Below are 20,817 nucleotides of genomic sequence, written 5' to 3' on the forward strand. Positions count from 1 at the left end.
GGCATATTCTTTCATTTGCGAGCTAGTTTGGTGGGCTTGTCACCAAAAGTTACAATATTAGCACATTATTTTGTTTTTAGGGCTTACGTGGGCCAAAGAGACTAATTTGAACTCCTCATTAGTGTATAAATACAAGTGAGATGAGTTCATTTTCTCATCATCACTTTGGATTGGATCTTTTCTCTCTTGAGAATTTTGCACTTTTTCTAGAAGATGAATTGGAGCTTTATGGATGAATTTTGATGTGTGGATATTGGTCTATCTTATCTTGGAGCTTCTCTCTTGTCAATTGTGGATGGTTGGATATATTATGTTACATGTAAGTACATGCTTTTAATGTTATTCTTGTTTTACTTTTTCATATACATTGGACTGGGATTTTCACTATTTTTAGGGCTAATTACTGCATGCATTTACTACTTTAAATTGTCAAATTTTGTCTCTATTGTAGCATCTCTCAATGTATGGGCCATGTGATGTGAATGAAATCTCCTAGGGGTAATTCTAACAATGAATTCACCTTGATAAGCCATCTCCTTTATGCATCAAAGTATAAAAGCTGCAAGATTGCTTCTCTTTGACCTAGAAGGCTAGCAAAGTAGTCTTCAGGCATCCTTGACCAAGTGGCAAGAACCAAAGGTCCTTACTCATATTCATCATAGACTCCATTCTCCCAAGACTAAGGCACTGATCTACCAAGAGATGCTTACCTAAAATCACATCTTTTTCACCTTTTCCCAAGTCTAGTCAAGTTGGGTCACCTAGGGCATCATTTTCTCGACAAACTGTCCCTCCAAAAAGTTTGATCTCCTAGGGTGTCTTGTGTTAGTGTATCATCAAGGCCTCCTCCAATTTTGAAGCCATTCCGACAGTGGATTTGGGAGAAAAGTCGAGCCCTAGCTCTGAGATCAAACTTTGCCCTACCATCCCCAAGGCTAGTACCTCATAGGATCAATTCAATACCTTCAAGTGAAAATTCTTTTTTTGATCCTTTCCCCCACCTTGTCTAGGGTAAGAACATCATTGGTTGCCATACTCTTTCCCCAAACCCTAGTCTGGGTCCGCTTGGTCCCGTGTGGTTCCATTCCTTTGAAAAGAAAATTCTTCAAGAACCATCCAGATACCAATTTCAACGAGGATTTTAGGATTGGGAAACTCCTTCACAAGTCATATCCAATAAAACCTAACTCTTAAATCCTTCCTTGCTTTCCCTAGAATACATTGTACCTTGCTTAGAAAGCAAGCAAGCTCCATCCTTCAAGCTCTTCTGGGAAAAGGGATTATTTGGGTAACTCATACCCATTAATTGATTTATCCTTTGTCAGTGACTCCATAGCATACCAGGTCTCCTCCCATCGATGAAAGTCCGGAAATAGAAGGGAGACTTAGCTAAGATGACAGTGGGCTAAGTCTCCATTTGTTGCCCTTGGTCTAGCAATTTCTGTTTAGGTCCCCTGCTAGTTTGAGCGCTAATAAAGACCTCATCCTTGGTCTTCAGAAAGAAAATACAGGTCTTCCTGGAGTGGTCATCAATGAAGGTCACATAGTACTCACGCCCAGTCAGTGATACATGAGGCATAAGACCACAAACATCAAAGTGTACCAAGTCAAGAATACCTGCAACTCTGTTGTCACTGCTTGGGAAAGGTGACTTGGTGTACTTTGCCAAAGCACACCCCCTGCACACACCATGTTGATCAGTGTTGAACTTTGGTAAACCTGTAACCATCTCCATCGGCATCTTGAAAGCTCCATGGTGCAAGTGGGCCATCCTCCTGTGCCATAGCTCACACAACTCACTATTGTTGATCAGTTCTACCAAGGCTCTAACAAGTTGAAACATGGACCTGTATAGCCTCTCACTCCGAACTCCAATACACTAGCATGTTGAACACCAGATCCCCTAGATATATCAACACATGTCCTCTAAGGCACAACACCTCGTACCCCTCCCTTGTCTTCCAACATGGAAACTAATATCAAGTTCTTCTTCAGCCCTAGAACATAAAGAGCATATGTCACTTTAGAGTAGGTAATGACTCCCTCTAAAATGATATTGTCCCCACTCCTGCTACTTTGACCATGGAGTTATCTCCAAGCACAACCTCCAAGTCAATGTCATCCTCTAAGAGACTCGTGAAGTGTTGTCTCACTCGAGTCATGTGGCAGGATGATCCACTGTCAACAAACCATGCATGGGAAGATGTAACATGAGTGGCTAAATTCACCAATAAGGCAAACTCATTCACCTCTGTTGATAAGGCAAACTCAGTGTCAAATATGGAAGTGAACTCGTCCACCTCTATTGAAGCTCCAACTCCCTGATTCTTCTTATTCTTCTTGGACGCTGAACATCAAAGTGACTCATCTTCCCACAAGCAAAGCATTTCACTTTGCTCATGTCCTTCTCCTTCGCCTTTCGCTTCCCCTTCTCTTTCTTTTCCCCACTATTAGACCCCTTCTTGGCCTTCTTTTTTCCCTTCGCTGCAAGGGCAACATTCTCCTCCTCACCTCCCCCACCACTTTGGCTGCCCACCTTAGCAAATCCTGATCTCCTCCTAGATGAAATCGTCCCATATCCTCCTCTAATCTGGAAAGTGCTCTCTGGCCACAATACCATGTGTAAATCCATCCCATTTCTGGGTGAATCCATCTAATGCAATCTTGACCAACTAGTTTTTTGGGATAACCTCTCCCATGACAGCCAACTCATCCTTCATCTGTGAGATCCTGGTGAAGTATGAGGTCACACTGTCAGTCTTAGTCATCTTGGTGTTTCTTATAGCTTTTGCCTCAACACCATCTTCTTGTTCTCGTTAGAACTTTGGTGTAAAGTGACAAGGGACTCCCACATCTCATAGGTAAACTTCATTCTTGTCACATGAGGGAATAGGTGTCTTTGATATCCTCTTTGCTTTTACATTCTTCTTGTTGAATTTTGTCAACTGTGTTTGGTTAGTAGGAGGACTCTCTACACTTCAAAGAACTTTCTCGTACATGTACGTTTCTTTCCAGGGAGGTGACCTAAACGTACTTTCGGAAACTTCGAGTTTCTTTCGTGCAACTTAGCTCTCTATGTCCCATACCTCCAACTCCTCAAGCACAAGTGTAATCCTCTCCTTCCAGGGGCCAAAATTATCAGCCCTGCTCTATCTGTCCTCTACCCTCAACCTAGTAGCCATGACGCTCACAACCAACAAATTGGAGCAAATATGATACGAGGCAGTCTCCTCCCTCTTAACCAACAACACTTTGGGTTTCTGACTGAGGTTTAACGATTGGTGTTCATTGAGATGGCACAATTTGTGCTTGTTGGTCTTTGTATCAGTTGATGCAAAATCTCAAGTCTGACTTACTTCTCTTTTGCTCTGATACCATGTAGAAAATTATAAGATGTTGTAGCCCAACCTAGTTTTCATGTTTTGCATGGTTTAATGCCCAAAACCATCATAAAACATGTGATTGATAATTTATATCAGATTAGAATTTACATGAAAACAAAGAGCTACTCTACCATTTCATTTTAAAAACTGATACAAGAGAAAATTACAAGCACACACACAAGTTTGACACACTTGTTTTGGTCAACTGGACCCTGGAAAAACCCCACAATACGGAAAACCAGTTCTTCTAGGAGGATCTTATTTGCTTCTAAGAAATTTCATACAATAAAAAATTCAACAAGAGATTAAGTTATCTCTTCCCTTTTGAAGCTTTTCAGAGGTCCTCTTTACTCTGAAATTTTGGACTGATATGATCTTCACACAGTCTTCTCTCCTTCCAGTGAAGAACTCAACCTCTAGGCTGCTCCTTATGCAGAGGGAATTTACTTCACAGAAAAGTCAATACTTCTGCTCACTGACTGATATCTGCTCAACTGGAAATGATACTCCTGTGGCAAGCTTCTTTTACTAAAACAACTCGTTCAAGCTCACACAAATCCACCCGAAATTCTCGCTGAAGCAGACTCAGAATGGCCCGAAAAATGTGTAGTTCAGGCCCGAGAATCTCAGACTCTTGGTAGTTGTTCAAAGGGTGAGAAAACAAAGCCGGCACACTGGATCCAACCCTGACAAATGAAATGACCTGAATGTTGAAGATTAAGAAGACTGCTCCACTGAGTTTCGAAACCCTCCAAAGCTTTAAACTCAGCCTCTAGGGATTCGAACCACTATTATCTCAGACTTGAATCTCTGTTGTGGAATTTCCAAGCTCTCCTCCTCCTATCTCCGCTCCTCTCTTCAATAGCTCATGAGAATAATGAGCTCTCATTTCTCCTATTCCTCCCTTTTGTCTTCTCAATAAGATGAGAACCCTAACCCTTAGATCTAATGGTTGAGATTAAATCTCAGCTCATTAGATCAAGGGTGGAGATCATTACCTCTTAACCCCCCTTTTAATGTGGTTCCCCTTTCTATTAATGAGCCTCCCTAGTACTTTTTAATGTTTTAGTGCGATGGTCCCTTTTCCTCATAAAGTGGTCACTTTTCCTTAGAATATAAAAGTCACTTTAATAATATAGAATGTACTTTAGTACTTTACACATAAAGTCACTTTTAGACACATGCGACTTTAATAACTTAAAGTACCTAGTACATCTCCCTATAAAAGGTAGTCTAGCGCCTTTGATATTAATAAACTCATAATATCACTAAGACAAAAGCTAAGTTGCACGAAACGGAGAAACGGGTACGAGTTTCCGAAACAGGCACGGGTACGAAACATGACCCACCCCAAATTTTGGAAACGGGGAAACGCAATATATATATATTAGGACATTTAAGAAATATGTGCAATCATAACGCATATATGATACATTCTAATTTATTACATTATGATTAAATTGTCAATTGTCAATGCATAAACTGTAAGTCTCTAAATTTACATCACTTTTACTCATGAATGATCACATAATGAAAATAGCAATATCCAAAATCAGCCACAAGAAATTTCGAATTTCTTGTCTCGTGCTTGATTGGGAGTCTCCCCTACATAGTCGAACCTAAGTTGCACGAAACGGGTACGGGTTTCCGAAACGGGCACGAGTACGAAACATGACCCCCCCAAATTTTGGAAACGGGGAAACGCAATATATATATATATATTAGGACATTTAAGAAATGTGTGCAATCATAAAGCATATATGATACATTCTAATTTATTACATTATGATTAAATTGTCAATTGTCAATACATAAACTATAAGTCTCTAAAGTTACATCACATTTACTCATGAATGATCACATAATGAAAATAGAAATATCCAAAATCAGCCACGAGAAATTTCTAATTTCTTGTCTTGTGCTTGATTGGGAGTCTCCTCCTACATAGTGGAATGACATTAGTGCTCTTGATTAAATACAAGTTTCATACCCTAGTACCCTACACGCTCTTGATTATTGGGAGTCTCCCATGCATAGAGGGGCTTGGTTCTCTTGATTAAATACAAGTTCCATACCCTAGTACATGACAAAATCCATTGGAAATATTGCAATCCCCCCAATCCTGAAATTCTGAAAAACAGATAAGTCTGCTGGATTTTGAGTGAGAGCTAAAATTCTACTTTCTCCATATGAAATCCAATGAGGGCAAAACCACTCTCAAACATCCCGAGTCATTTCATGGTAATGTTAAAAATTTAAATAAAAGGATTAAAATAAAAAATGAAGGAGAATATCAATTTTACTTTAAGAATTTAACATTACCATAAACTGCATATCAACACTAGGGCTATAGGCTTGAACGTTCAGCTGCCCCACTCAAATAAATCCTTTTTATATAACTTGAGAGACATCTAGAAGCATCTAGAGGATATTTGAGTTTCCCAATAAAAAATTAGAAGTGAAAAAATTAAAAAAAAAAATAAAAAAATACAAGAAAAAGTCAAGTTATAAGAGGAAACTCCGATGTATAGCCCGGAAACTCGTTTCCGGCTGTATTGGCCACGTTTCCTACTCGAGAAACGTGCCAGTATGGCCAGAAACAAGTTTCCGGGCCGTACTGTACAGGTTTCCCCATTTCCGTTTCGTTTCCGTACGAAAACGGACCCTGGACCCACGTTCCCTGCAACTTAGAGTCGAACGACCTTAGTGCTCTTGATTAAATACAAGTTCCATACCCTAGTATCCTACGTGCTCTTGAATATTGGGAGTCTCCCCTGCATAGAGGGCTTGGTTCTCTTGATTAAATACAAGTTCCATACCCTAGTACATGACAAAATCCAATGGAAACATTGCAATGCCCCCAATCCTGAAAAACAGATAACTTATAAGTCTGCTGGATTTTGAGTGAGATCTAAAATTCTACTTTCTCCATATGAAATCCAATGAGGGCGAAACCACTCTCAAACATCCTGAGTCATTTCATGATAATGTTAAAAATTTAAGTAAAAGGATGAAAATGAAAAATAAAGGAGAATGTCACTTTTACTTTAACAATTTAACATTACCATGAACTACGTATCAACACTAGGGCCATAGGCTTGAACATTAGGCTGCACCACTCAAAAAAATCCTCTTTTTTGTAACTTGAGAGGCATCTAGAAGATATTTTAGTTGCCCGATAAAAAATTAAACGCGAAAAAATAAAAAAATAAAAAAAATACAAGAAAAAGTCAAATTAGAAGAGGAAACTTCGTCGTACGGCCTGGAAACACGTTTCCGGCCATACTAGCGATGTTTCCTCCTCGAGAAACGGGCCAATACGGCCGGAAACGCGTTTCTAGGCCATACGGTACGAGTTTCCTCGTTTCCGTTTCGTTTCCGGCCAGAAACGGACCCTTCTCCAACGTTTCCTGCAACTTAGGACAAAAGGTGATTAATGTGTCTCCCTAGGCCAAAACGAGAAATGCCTATGAAACACGTCCTTGGTACCCTTATTTTCAACACCAAGGTTGGCTCACGGCTATGGAGCTGGAATTGGAGGACCAATTTGTGGAAAACTGGAATAATTATTTCACCGCACTTAAAGCTAGACACATCCAGCGTACTGAGAGGAAGACGAGCTACTTTGGGCCGCTACGATGAATGGAGTGTATTCCCCAAAGGCATGTTATTTACATCTAATATCGGATCAAGCCCCAAGGGAGGAACGTTGGTGGTGGAAATCGCTATGGAAGGCAAAATGCCCCTCAAAAGCTAGATTATTCATGTGGTGTGCCCTGAGTAACAAGGTCCCAACATGGGATGTGATGCAACACATGTTTGAAATTGGCCCAGGATGGTATGCTTATTGCAGGCAGAACGAGGAAACCGTGGGACACCTTTTCATACATTGCCTTTTTTCCATCCAAGTGTGGCACCATGTCCAAACTACTTTTGGGCAATATTGGGAATGGTCAGGAGCCTTCCTGGAGGAAGCTTGGCAGAGATGGAAATCAAATCAGAACACCCTTCCAGTTAGAGCCCTTCTGTTGATCCTCATCTGGGGAATTTGGATGGCCAAAAACCGAGCTATATTCAAAGATCAAGTCTCCCCCCCCATTATAGGTGGTTGGGGAAAGCCTAAATATATTGAGTCATTTCCCACAAATAAAGGATGCCCTGCATTGCAAAGTGGTAATTCCATAGCAGCTGGATCAAACCAGGTCTTGGGGTTTCTTGAACGAAGCTTCACAAGATCAAAACTCTCTGTGAGAAGCAGGTGCACTATTGTTCCTTTCAAAAAGACGCTCTTTTCACATTCCTATGGGTTTTGGTAGGGGCACAAATAATCTAGCAGAATTGCTTGCTTGTAAATATCACATGTTGTATGCTTTAGAAAAAGGCTGCAATACCCTTCAGGTCTTTGCTGACTCTAAACTAGTGGTCAACTGGGTGAACAGAACTCAGGCATGCAACAACATACTGTTGATGCCCATCTTGGAAGACATTTTTACTTTAGTAGTACATTTTAATGTTTTTTTCTGTTTCTCATATACACAGTGAGTAGAATCAGATTTTGGACTCCCCCTCGAAGGCTATACAGAAACTGGAGCGAGGGTTATGGTCAATCTCTGACCACTGTGGGGAGGACGTCTACCAGTTTTATCACCGACCGTTTATGGATGATGTGGGGGCAGACCCATGGAGGGACTGAGTTTTTGTGTTTCTACTATGTTCATTGTTTGGCTCCTTAAAGGAGCAGTTAATTTCAGATTTTTGGCTTCATTTTCTGGGTGAAGGGATCACCACTTGTAGCTAGTCTACGCCTTAGATGTTGCTGCAGCCGCAAGGATTTTTGATAACTTACAGTGGATGCTCTTTCATGTGCATACGGACTCATAGGATAATTAATCTTCAAATTTATGCCTGATCTTCATTTCTTCTCTACAATATATGGCTACCGGTTCTTGTGCTTCTGGATACAATCAGCTATTTCAACCTATTTTCTTTCAAATCATTTGATATATTACAACATTATAGAGTGATTATGGACTACTACCATGACCAGTTTTGTCTCTTGAATGTCAAACTACATGCGGCTTATGTTGTTGATATGGGTTGTCAGGCCCTGTGTTTAAAAGACCAGGTTTTTGGTTACTTGAAGAGTTTTTTTATGAACTGTATGGGAACTGGATAAGAATAATACACACTGGAGTGTGTATGTGCAATATGTAACTTTTAGTCAATTTGGAAAAAAAATTATGAACTTTTTCTGCGGAAAATATATATATATATATATATATATATATAGATATATAGATATATATATATATATATATATATATTGTTTTTCATTGATAGCTGAGTAATTTAGAAATTTAAATAACTTCTTTGAAATAATCCTTTACAAAATTTGATTTATGACCTTTATATATATATATAACTTCAAACACGTCTTTTTAAACTCAAAACTTCCATTATATATATATATATATAGTATATACATAATTTCCTTCACCTTTTAAACATATATATTATATCCACTTACACACCTTTAACTCCTTGGATAATTTACTCCACGTAAAAAAAATAAAACTTATAATTCACGTAATGTAATATCCCCAATTTCGTGAGCATGAGAGTCGCTAAGGAGTTTTGCCCAATTCTAGTAATATTAATTAAAAAGGGGAAAATATTATTGGAGAAAGGTCGCTAGTATTATTTTATCAGAGAATGGCAGCAAATTATTATTTTATTACATGGTAGCAAAAGTGACATAGTGGAAAATAGCCCCCATCAATAAAATAATATTAAAAAAGGAGTCTAGAGGTATGAGGAGAAATTATAAAAGGAGGTCATTTTGTAGATTATATTTGGTCATTTTACAATTTCAACATTAGTTCTCTTGAGTTGCTTAGCCAAGACAACTGTGTTGTTTAGCACAAAGAATTTCTAAGTGGGAATTCCACCTCTACCTTCAGTGAACTTCGAATGTCACCCTAGGGGAGTAAGAAGGAGTCATCTCAGGGCTTCTCTAGGAGCTACATTGCAGACCATTTCCAGCTGGAGCATGCTTCTCTTAGGGCGCAGAAGGAAATTTGAAGGGGCTGAGAGAAGATAGCAAACAATGGAGTTTTGGCCGGACAATCTGCAGAGATTTATCCATAGGGAGGGCGAGTTTTTCCTTGGTGATTGGCAGGGCTGAGAGTGCTGCATTTTAGAGGGCTGAAATTATCCATTTCAAGGGTTTTTGGACAGCTACTACACAAACATTTTAACAAGGAGATTTGGGGAGTTCGAGCCAGTGTTCCACGGGGACTCGCCCCCCCCCCCCCTAAGGGTCTAGTTTCCTCGCTCCCCCGCGCTCCGGGGACTTGGGGACGAGTAGGGGACATTTCCCCACGCTCCCAAAATGAAGGAAGCTCGGGGGGACGTGCCAGGGGAAACGTTTCCCTTCCCTAAGGGGACGTTTCCCCACGCTCCCAAAAAAATGGCCTTGCTTATAGTTTATGATTTAATAGACCTAAAGTGGTACAAAGCTACTCATGTTCTGTATGGGGATAACGTCTTGTGCTGTCTTTTGGTTTCAACAAGCGTTATTTTAGAGGGTCAATATCATGGAACTTTGCTGGACCATATAGCACGTACATGAATTTTCCCTTTTAAAACTTCTCCTTTTTTTCTCAAGTGATGGCTGGATTACAGTGGGGAGATAACTGGAGTGACAGGCAAAGAATATGAGACATTCAGTTTGTGTTTTTAATTTGCATGACATTTGACATACAAACTATGGACGCAGCGCCTATGTCATGTGGGAAAGAATTGGGTGGACTATAGACTAACATGTGTTTACTGCAAGCATGACAAAATACTATGGGCAACAAGAAATCTCAGGAACTGTCGTTATATATGAATTTATACAGTTACAAAATTTACACAGAGCACAGTGGCTCAGCTTGCATTCTCAGGTCTGAAAATTATTTTCACCCGTGAAATACACTGCTAGTTTGAGGTTTGAACTGCATGGCATTGCTCTAATAAGGTAGACAAATTATCCATGCCATCGTTGGTCACCCAAGTTGGTTCGTAGATGGTCATCCTGCAGTCAATGTCATTTGATAGTAAACTGTCAGAAACTCTTTCATGTGATCTTCTCATCTCTCCTGGAACTAAAACTTTTCTTTTAGCATATGGTGTACTATCTATATTATATATAATATAACAAACTTTCTAGCTGTTGGATCCAATACAGCTGGACAACCCATTGTAGTTGCCCCTTCTACTGCCAATGCAGTGTTCCTGATATGTTCATTTACCTTTTCACAGAATTCAGTGGCTACCTTATCAAGCTGAAGCTCTCCCTCTGTCTGACCAAAATCTAAATTAGAATTTGACCAAGCTGAAATAGAATTTTAAATTTATTATTTTATATGATATTATAAATTTGGATAATGTCAAATGATATTCATATCAATGATCATGCTTTGCAGCTTTTCAATTCAAACCAAATTGTCATAGTGGACTCAATTAATAAATTATATTTTATATTTATAAATTTTTAAGACCCTGACGCTCCCCCACGTTTCCTAAAAAATGGTAGGGAGCTTTTGCATAGGCCGCTCCCGCGCCCCCTCGCTCCCTCGTCCCCTCGTCCCGGAACCTTGGTGGAACATTGGTTCGAGCTAAGGAGAGATAAAGAGGCTTGGAGGAGTGATTCGTCAGGATTGGAGCAGATTTTTGCATTAATTGATTGGTCTTCTACAGCAAAATTCTTTCTACAGGGCGTTTTTCCAACTAATTAGAACCATACACATTTCTTGGGGTCACCAGGGCACGTTAGATTCAGTCCAAACCTTTTAAGGTTTTTTGTGGGTTTATTGAGAGGAGTCTCCGACTAATTTTATAAAAAAAATTGGGCAATATTCGGGCTTAAAATCCTCATTCTTATAGCAAGGCGAATTGCTAGTTAATTGGGGAATCTGCATCACTTGGCGAGCTTAGTTTTGGCTTGGAGTTGGGCCAAACCCTTTCTGGGTATTTCTAGGATTTTGGAGGGGATTCTGTAGCTGCAATTTCAAGGTGATCCGAGCATTCTTCAGTGCAGAATCTTCAGTTCCATTCCAGCAACAGTAGTAGTAACTTTATGGGTAGTGCGCAGTACCAGTTTGGGCCAGTATTTCATCTAGATCAGAGTTGTACTACATGGGGTTTTCATAGCTTACATAGCAAGCTCAACTTCCAAAACTTCAATTCATTTTATGTACTCTTTTATCATAAAAATAAATAAATTGGCTCAGAGTTTTGGTGCATTTCCTCTTGTGTTGTGATTTCCTGTGTATGTGTTGAGTTTCCTAGTTGTTGCCATAGTGCATGTTTCTGTTATTCACTTAATATTACCGTTAGAAATATTACAGTGGTATCAGAGCCATAATATTGGCTCATCTTGTGGGAAACCCTTCATTCTATGACAAGGTCGGAACAAAAAAAAAAAAAAAAAAAAAAAACTAAGAAATCATCAGATCCAAAGAAAGTTTAAAATCAAACAACATGGAAGTAACCTTGAATGAGGTGATTAGGATGCAACAAATGGTGATTGATGTGGGGAAGCAATTGATTCATTCTGTTGTTGGGAATCAAAACCATTCTCAATTATACAACAAATCCACTATGCCCAAAATTATGGGTAATGCATCAAGATGGAAAGACATGATTGCAACTGATGTGGAGTTATTGGAAGCAAATTGGAGGGCATACCAATCATTGGGTCATGGCATTCAGGCGTCCCTCTCTTTTTGGGAGTTCTGTGAACTAAGAGGCATGCACAAACCAGTGGGGATTCAATGGAATTATGCAGGGATGATGAGGAGGATTAAGGAAGAAGATGAGAGAGTAGTTCAAGGGGCCATGGTTGGCAAGGAGACAGTTGAGCATACACTCGTTGATGAGATGCCATCTGTTGTTGAGGTATCCCGGGTTGTGACCGAGTTCTCAGGTGATAGTAGCGCACCACAAGTTGATGAGGTGTCGAGAGACATCTCCACTGTTGATGAGGAGCCAATAGGTACAGAGGCATCCAGATCTATGACAGAGTTGTCGAACGACAGTCACCTACAGCTGACTGGTGAGCATGTCTTGCGTGTTGGGTTGTCTATGGAGGAGCAGTCGGAGGCTCGTGTTGAGTCCATGATGGAGGAGGATGTGCAACCATCCTTTGGGCTAGCCATTGATGAGGGGCAACATAGAGACCACACATTGGGATTTCAGCACAGTTCGCTTCAGAGGCACACTAATGGGATCTACAGCGTTATTAGCCCACCCTTACGCATTGGGTTGAGGGAGGCAGAGTTGTCTAGACATACCCGAGGGGATGGCCAAGTTAGTAGGACTGAGTGACATGAGCTGAGTATGACACTGCATCAACTTGGAGGGTTTGTTCCTTCCACAGGGGATCGTAGATTTGATCCCTCCTTTGGGATTGGATGGGGGAGAACTAAACTGGTACCCGATGGAGCAGGCTAGGCGGTTGGATACATCCATGGCCATAGCTCAGTAGAAGCCAAGGATTACCAAAGGGACTCGAGGGTCAGACTGTTGTTGGGATCTAGGTGGGATTTCCCATCACATCATAGAGCTGGTAGGTGATGGTAGTAGCTAGGTGATGGATCCGACGTTTGGGTGCACACACATTTTCAAATCTCCATCAGAGCCCTGGTCAACACTAGTGACAGGATGGTTTGACAGGGGAGCAAACAGATTTCATTAGTTGTCTTAGCACATTGATTGTGCGTGGAGGCACAAGCTCGACCGATGACAACAGGCTACGAAACTCACGGGGATTGGGTAGGAACTTGAAACCACAGATCTCCCCTCTATCTTCCCAACTGCACTCCATCAGTTTTGCTCCCTACCTGCTTACTGAGATTGTTGAACTTCTTCCTTTTGGATTCGCATAGAGAATTTGACCTTGTTCTTACCGCAGATAAAGTCACCTTGCTGCAGAGAAAAGCCCCTTACCCGTGATTAGCTTACTCTGGCAGGAGCTGGTAGGAGGAGGTGGCATCAACAGGCTATCAGATAGGGCATTGTATGGAGACAGTGCTCTCTTATTGGCATATGGGATGCAAGAGCTATTGAGGCTAAGCACAGTAGTATCGTTCCCGTTAGCATGTGAGGAGTTAGGCCACTTAGGTCTATCTAGGCATATGAGGAGATATAGCTCACATTGTGGAGGGCTTACCAACAAAGAGTTAGTAGATATGGTGACCCTGACATGATGAGAGATGTTGCCTATCGACTCAGTGTTAGACCTTGATATCTAGGGGTGGATAGGGGTATGAAGTAGTGCACAACAGTATGCGAAGGAGTATGGAGGTGTGCAATGGTGTGCAGGGTTGCATCATGGTGTAGGAGGAGCGATTCACATCTTAGTGCATTCCCTCATAGAGTAATAGACACATCGATACAGGAGGGACACCAGTTGATCCGAGATGATGCAACAACATGTAGCAGGATCCGAGGTTGCACAAAGATGTGTGATTGGGTGTAGTTGTATGCCAGGAGACACGAGGATACATAGTTATATGTAATAGTGTGCAAGGTTGCACTACGGACTGAGGGAGTGCTTCTAGCAGGGAGATTCCTTGACGACGATGGCAAGCATGTCATTAGGGTGGACATACCCAGGTTGGGAAAGCAGATCGGTCACAGGATGGGTCGGGAGTTTCCACATGGGTTCTTGATCATACCCATCGAAACCCACGCATCTTCAACTCGTTGGCACCTCGTGCAGTTGAGGGGAGCCTTGTTGTGTTCAATCTAGATCCATAGTGTGGATAGCAGAACTTAGGGATTTTCTTCAGACGACGCTATGAGATTCAGTGCCTCAAGGACACGATAGATATTCTCCAGTGGAGAAGCAGAGTCCGTGCATGAGTTGACAACCACAGGCTGGGAGATGAGGTGATCTTCTGCAGGGGTGGCATATCGTTCATCACTGAACCTGCACCTGGGGAGCTGGTCACGAGGGAGACATGTGTTACCCTTTCCATAGGGCATGTCGATATCCTGCATGAGCAGAGGATACCGTGTATGATTAAGGCAGTTTTCGAGTGGGTGTCCGGGCTCCAGACATTGTATTGGCACATTATCAAGAGGGTGGATGGTAGACTTAGTGGTGGTGGTTGGCAGGAGCAAGATGAACCCACATACATTAAGTCGATTGCAAGTATCGGAAACCCATCTATTGGTTGCATTCAATGGGTAGCTATTTCGCACATGCGGTTTCCAGCGGTCATCAGTACTACACAGTGGCAAGCACAAGGCAGTTTAGCATGCATCATATTGGTTCATGATATATGGAGCATATATATTGATTGCATGCAGGGACTAGAGATGAGGCATGGATGGATTCCAACAACTGTCAGAGCTATGTCGTAGCAGGTCTAGCTATGTGATCCGGGGATTTAGTTGGTTGCTATAACACTCTGTCTCATGATGAGCGAAGTCATGGCAGAGAGTGACCTAGTTCACTCTTGGGTTGACACATGGGGGTTCGCGGAGGCCTTCATCGAATGGCGAGGCACGCTTTCCCTGTTGCTACAAAGGTTAGGGGTTAGCTTTGGATGGGTAGGCTTTGGCATCATGGAGATGCCTGGGCAGGATGTATTTGGAAATTGTCAGTATTTCACCACTAGGTTCCAAGAGAGGAGGATACGATATGCACATGGTGGGTAGTCAGTTGTAATCAGAGTGGCACAACGTCGGCATGGTGGCATCTTTTTGAGATTAGCATGGGACCCTGGTATCAAGGGATTCATTTATGACAAGATGGTGCAAGGATTCAGGGTGACTCAGTGACACATTTGGGAACCCGGTATTGTTTACAGTGACATTGTGGTCAACAAAGAGAGAGAGAGCGCTTGTTCGAGCATAGCTCGAGGACAAGCAATTTTTAGCAGGGAGGACTGTAATATCCCCAATTCTATGAGCATGAGAGTCACTAAGGAGTTTTGCCCAATTTTATTAATATTAATTAAAAAACGGCAAATATTATTGGAGAAAGGTGGCTAGTATTATTTTATCTGAGAATAGCAACAAATTATTATTTTATTAAATGGTAGCAAAAGTGACTCAGTGGAAAATGGCTCCCACCAATAAAATAATATTAAAAAGGAGTCCTGAGGCATGAGGAGAAATTATAAAAGGAGGATGGACTCGTTTTGTGGATTATCTTTGGTCATTTTACAATTTCAACATTAGTTCTCTTGAGCTTCTTAGCCAAGACAACCGTGTTGTTCAACACAAGGAGTTTCCCAACGGGAATTCCACTTGTACATTCGGTGAACTTCAAATGTCACCCAAGGGGACTAAGAAGGAGTCCATCTCAGGGTTTCTCTAGGAGCTACATTGCAGACCATTTCCAGTTGGAGCCTGCTTCTCTTAGGGCGCAGAAGGAAATTCGAAGCGGCTAAGAGAAGCTAGAAAACAATGGAGTTTTGGCTGCAGAATTTGCAGAGATTTATCCATAGGGAGGGCGAGTTTTTCCTTGGTGATATGCAGGGCCAAGAGTGTTTCATTTGGAGGGCCGAATTTATCTATTTCAAAGGTTTCTGGACATCTACTGCACAGAGATTTTGACAGGGAAATTTGGGGAGTTCGGGCTAAGGAGAAACAAAGAGGCTTGGAGCAAGATTGCGAGGGAGCACCCCCCCCCCCGATCCCACTCCCAATCCGCGCAAGAGGGGAGGGAAAAAAGGGAGGGAGGGGGGGAATAAATAAACCCTCCTAAGTGAGAGAGAGCAAGAGAGTTTGGAGAGCAAGAGAGAGTTTGGAGCAAGGAGAGGAGCTTCGAGGAGTTTGAAGAGATTGCAAGGGGAGATTGGAGGCCAAAGAGGTAGGATCTACACTCTAATCTAGCAAAAAAAATTTATATTCATTGCTAAATAAATAAACAAATAAATTTCTTTATTTGCCATTCCATTTTTTTGCAAATTCAAAATTTCAAACATTATGGTTATATTTCTTGGCATTTTCTTCTTCTTGGTTATTATGGTGTTGGGGAGTAGAAAAGGAGGGATGAACATGAAGAAGGGGATGAAGAAGTGGGTTATAGTGGATTTGATGAAAACCTCGGAGAGGAGTACCTTGGTGAGGAGGAGCTGGAGGAGAGTGAACATGATTCAACTCAAAAAACTAAACAAGACCTAACCCCATTGTGGAAATATGTTACTAGGCCTGAAGCAGGGAAAGGGGGTGGAACCACTAAATTTCACTGCCCCCATTGCAACAATAATTACACAGGTTCATACACCCGTGCCAGAAAGCACCTCTGCGGGAAAAGGCCATGGGATGGAGATAAACAAATAGGAATCAAAACTTGTACAAGTGTGTCAGCAGCAGAGAGAGCCAAACACACAAGGGAAAAAGAGGAAGCCCAATACAAATCTAAAAGATCAAAGGGTTTCTTTGAACCAAGCTCACAATCACATGCACAAAGAACTCCTTCAGCATCCTCCTATGGCAGTGGATATGGAGGCATAGGGTCACCAAACATCTCTTTAAGGCGTAGAACCATATCAAATTTCCTTGATGAAGGGTGTAGGAATGATGTGGATTCAAAAGTTTACCGGTTTCTCTATGCATGTGGGATACCATTCAATGTTTTTCGATCACCTTATTGGCATGAAATGGTTTTTGCCATAAATGATGCCCCCTAAAGGATAAAAGAGCCCTGGGTATGACAAGGCTAGAACCGTTGGACTTGATCATGAAAAAGAAAAAATATCACATTCTTTGAGTAGAATGACAAATTCATGGACTGAGCATGGGGTGTCCATTGTATCTGATGGATGGACAAATGTAAAAGGCAAGCCATTGATAAGTGTTTTTGTTGTGTCTGTTAGTGGTGTCATCTTTCTTTCAGCATATGATTACTCAGATAAGTTCAAGACCGACATCAAGATTGCAGAACCATTAGTTGAAACAATTGAACGTATTGGGCCATACAATGTCATCCAAGTCATCACTGATAATGTTGTTCTAAGGCAGCCGGGAGAAATTATTGAGGATAAATACCCCAACATATTTTGGTCTGGGTATTTGGTTCACACAATGAACCTTTTGATGCATGATATTATTAAGAACAATACAAATGGATTGGTGATTTTTACAAAAGCGGCAAAAAAATGATAAAATTTATTACAAATCATAGCAATATCCATGAGCTTTTCCGCAGTCACTCAAGATTGGAGTTGTTGAAGATTACGAAGACTAGATTTGCTAGCTATTACCTCACTTTCAGGCGCCTTTTGAAGGTAAGAGAGTCATTGGCTAGCATGGTATCAAGTCCACACTGGTAGGTATTAAAAGAAAGGGCTACAAATGCAGCTGACAGGCAAAGGTTTTGAAGAAGGGGACGAGACCGCTCTTGATGGTCAGTTTTGGGCACGTGTGAGGCAAGTATTGGAATTCACCAAGCCCATTTATCACATGATTCGTTTGGCAGATATAGATAAACCAGTGATTGGGGAGGTGTTTGAGCAAATGGATACCATGTTGGGGCAAATAAAAGATATTGTTCAGAAAGATGATCCCAACTTGTATACATTGATTCACAATTGTGTGTGTACACGGTGGAATAAACTTAATGTTCCACTACATGCCTTGGCATATATCCTTACGCCAAAATACTACTCTCCAACTTGGTTGGGCCAACCTGCACCTAAGGTTGGGGTTAGGGTAAAACCCCATATGGATCCAGAGGTAGCTATAGGATATATGGAAACATTAGACAAGTTGGTACCTGACAGGGAGGAATGTGCTAATTTGCGTCTTGAATTAGGCAAATACTTCAATTGCACTGGTTTTTTTGGTTCTTTGCATGCAATGGAAGATAGAGACAGATTTGATGCTCTCACATGGTGGGAAGCATATGGCGGCATGGGACTTTTGCCAAAATTGGCAAAAAAAGTTCTCTCACAGGTTGTAAATACTTCTTTTGCAGAGAGGTGTTGGAGCACCTACAGCTTCATACATAATGTGAGAAGAAACAGACTCAATGAAAACCGAGCAGAAAGCTTGGTTTATGTGCACTACAACTTGAGGTTGTTGAGTCATTACTGTGATCGGGCTTATGAGGATCCAACATATAAAATTTGGGACAACCACCCAGAGGACGATAATTTGGAGGATGGCACTATACATCTTGAAGAACTGGAAGCAGAACTTATGAGAGAGGAAGATGAAGCAACAACCATGCCACCCCCACCATCCAGTAGCAGTGCTCGAGTTCCAAGTCTTGCTCCTTTGTTGTCGCCGCCTCCATGTACATCCTCACATGGAGGGCATGTGCCTTCTGGTTCTAGTCGTGGGACTGTGCAGGAGGAGACTCCTAGAAGACCACCACGACCTGCTAAGAAATTAGACATTATTCGTGGTGGCAAGAGGAAGATGTAGATGATAGATTTACTTGTATTTTCTAGTTTCTAGTAGTTTTTATAACTGTTGACTCTTTCATATTTATTATGATATTTTTTGTAAACAATATATGAAAATTTAAGTTTGAAGTTTGTTTGAAGTTGGCAATTATAACTCATTGGTAATGAATTATGAATATGATGCTTTGTGAAAGTTGAAAGTTTTTTCGTTTCATTTCATTTTATAACATTTCATTTCATGTTAGATATTATTTGTTGTAATAGTTACACTTAGCTTACAAGTACAACTTTGGTGATCAATGATGATAAATGTTATATATTGAATTTTTAAAGCTTGAAACTTTAAGATTGATGAATCATAATTCATGAGACTCAATATGGTGTACGTTACTAACTTGTGGACGTGGTTGATGAAGGTTATAACTTCTAGATGATTTTTGTTATATGATTCAATCTATGTTTTCTATGTTTTTTATATCTAATTCATCATTCTACATGTTTTTGTTGACATATATGCATCAAAATATAAAATATATATATATATATAAAACGCTCTGAGATTCGCTCCCAAACCGAGAGCTTCTGAAAATGTCGCTCCCGCCCCTGTTTTCGCTCTCGCTACCAAGTAACCTTGGCTTGGAGGAGAGATTTGTCGAGGTTGGATGAGATTTTTCTAGTAATTGATTGGTCTTCTATAGCAGAATTCTTTCTACGGGGCATTTTTCCAACTAGTTAGAACCATACACATTTCTTGGGGTCACCAGGGCACATTGGATTTAGCCCAAACCCTTTCTGGGTTTTTATGGGTTTATTGAGAGGAGTCTCCGGCTAATTTTATAGAATTTTTTGGGCAATATTCTGGTCTGAAATCCTCATTCTTATAGCAGGACGAATTGCTACTTGGGGAATCTACATCACTTGGTGGGCTCAATTTTCGCTTGGAGTTGGGCCAAACCCTTTCTAGGTATTTCTAGGGTTTTGGACGTCTATGGCTACAATTTCAAGGTGATCCAAGCATTCTTCAAGACAGAATCTTCAATTCCATCCCAGCAACAGTAGCAATAGTTTTCTGGGTAGTGCTCAGTACCAGTAGGGGCCAGTATTTCCTCCAGATCAAAGTTGTACTACATGGAGTTTACATAGCTTGCAGAGCAAGCCCAGGGTCCAAAACTTCAACTCATTTTATGTACTCTTTTATCATAAAATAAATAAATTAGCTGAGAGTTTTGGTGCATTTCCTCGTGTTGTGATTTCCTGCATATGTGTTGAATTTCCTAGTTGTTGTCATAGTGCATGTTTTTGTTATTCACTTAACATTTCCATTAGGAATATTACACGTAAAGAGATATTTGTATTTTTTTTTACCTTGCAAATACCATGGGAAATTACCATAGGTTGCCAAAACCACAAGCTTGTAAACAACCAAACGAAATTAATGAGGAATCAAGATTATCTTGTCTATTCTCCCTTTTCATATATCGTAGTTCTAAATATATTTAGGAAAAATCCCCTTTCACTTTCAAGTGCACTTTACTTTAACAATAATTTGGAACCTTTATATATATGAATGTTTTTTCCCACAACCCTAGAATTTTTTGTAGAACTTTTATTTTTTATTTCTTTTTTTGTCGTCACAATAACAAGAGTGACCAAAGGCCTAAATTTGGTAGAGGATCTAGATAATAGGGAGAACTCAATAATTTTATGTGACCAATAGTTGGATCAAAGAACGAAGCTCTGATACCAAATGGTTGGATAACCAATGGGAAATCATCCTCTAATCATAAAATGCCCCTCATGTAGGTTAGATGTCCATGGTCTCAATTACATGGTCAATGTCTACTACAATCTCGGGTTATGGGTCAGGCAGATAAACACACCCGATATGGATGCCATTTCATTGGATGCACTTGACATCACGAGTCCATGGAGGGTGGAAACCGAGAGACTTATCATGGAGGCGACATCTAAGTGGTTGGAGCAAGAGGTTGAGGAGTTGGAGGAGAAGGAAGAGCAAGAGG

General features: G+C 40.8%; 1 protein-coding gene across 2 annotated transcripts in view; it reads right to left on the minus strand.

Annotated features, from left to right (window-relative positions):
• RAD51D (DNA repair RAD51-like protein) overlaps positions 1-20,817 on the minus strand; it is a 186,202-nt gene that overhangs the window by 51,041 nt on the left and 114,344 nt on the right. The window lies entirely within an intron of this gene.

Source organism: Pinus tabuliformis, chromosome Q (assembly GCF_031772625.1).
Source record: "Pinus tabuliformis cultivar Carrire ecotype Pingquan chromosome Q, CPIR1, whole genome shotgun sequence".
NCBI lineage: Eukaryota > Viridiplantae > Streptophyta > Pinopsida > Pinales > Pinaceae > Pinus > Pinus tabuliformis.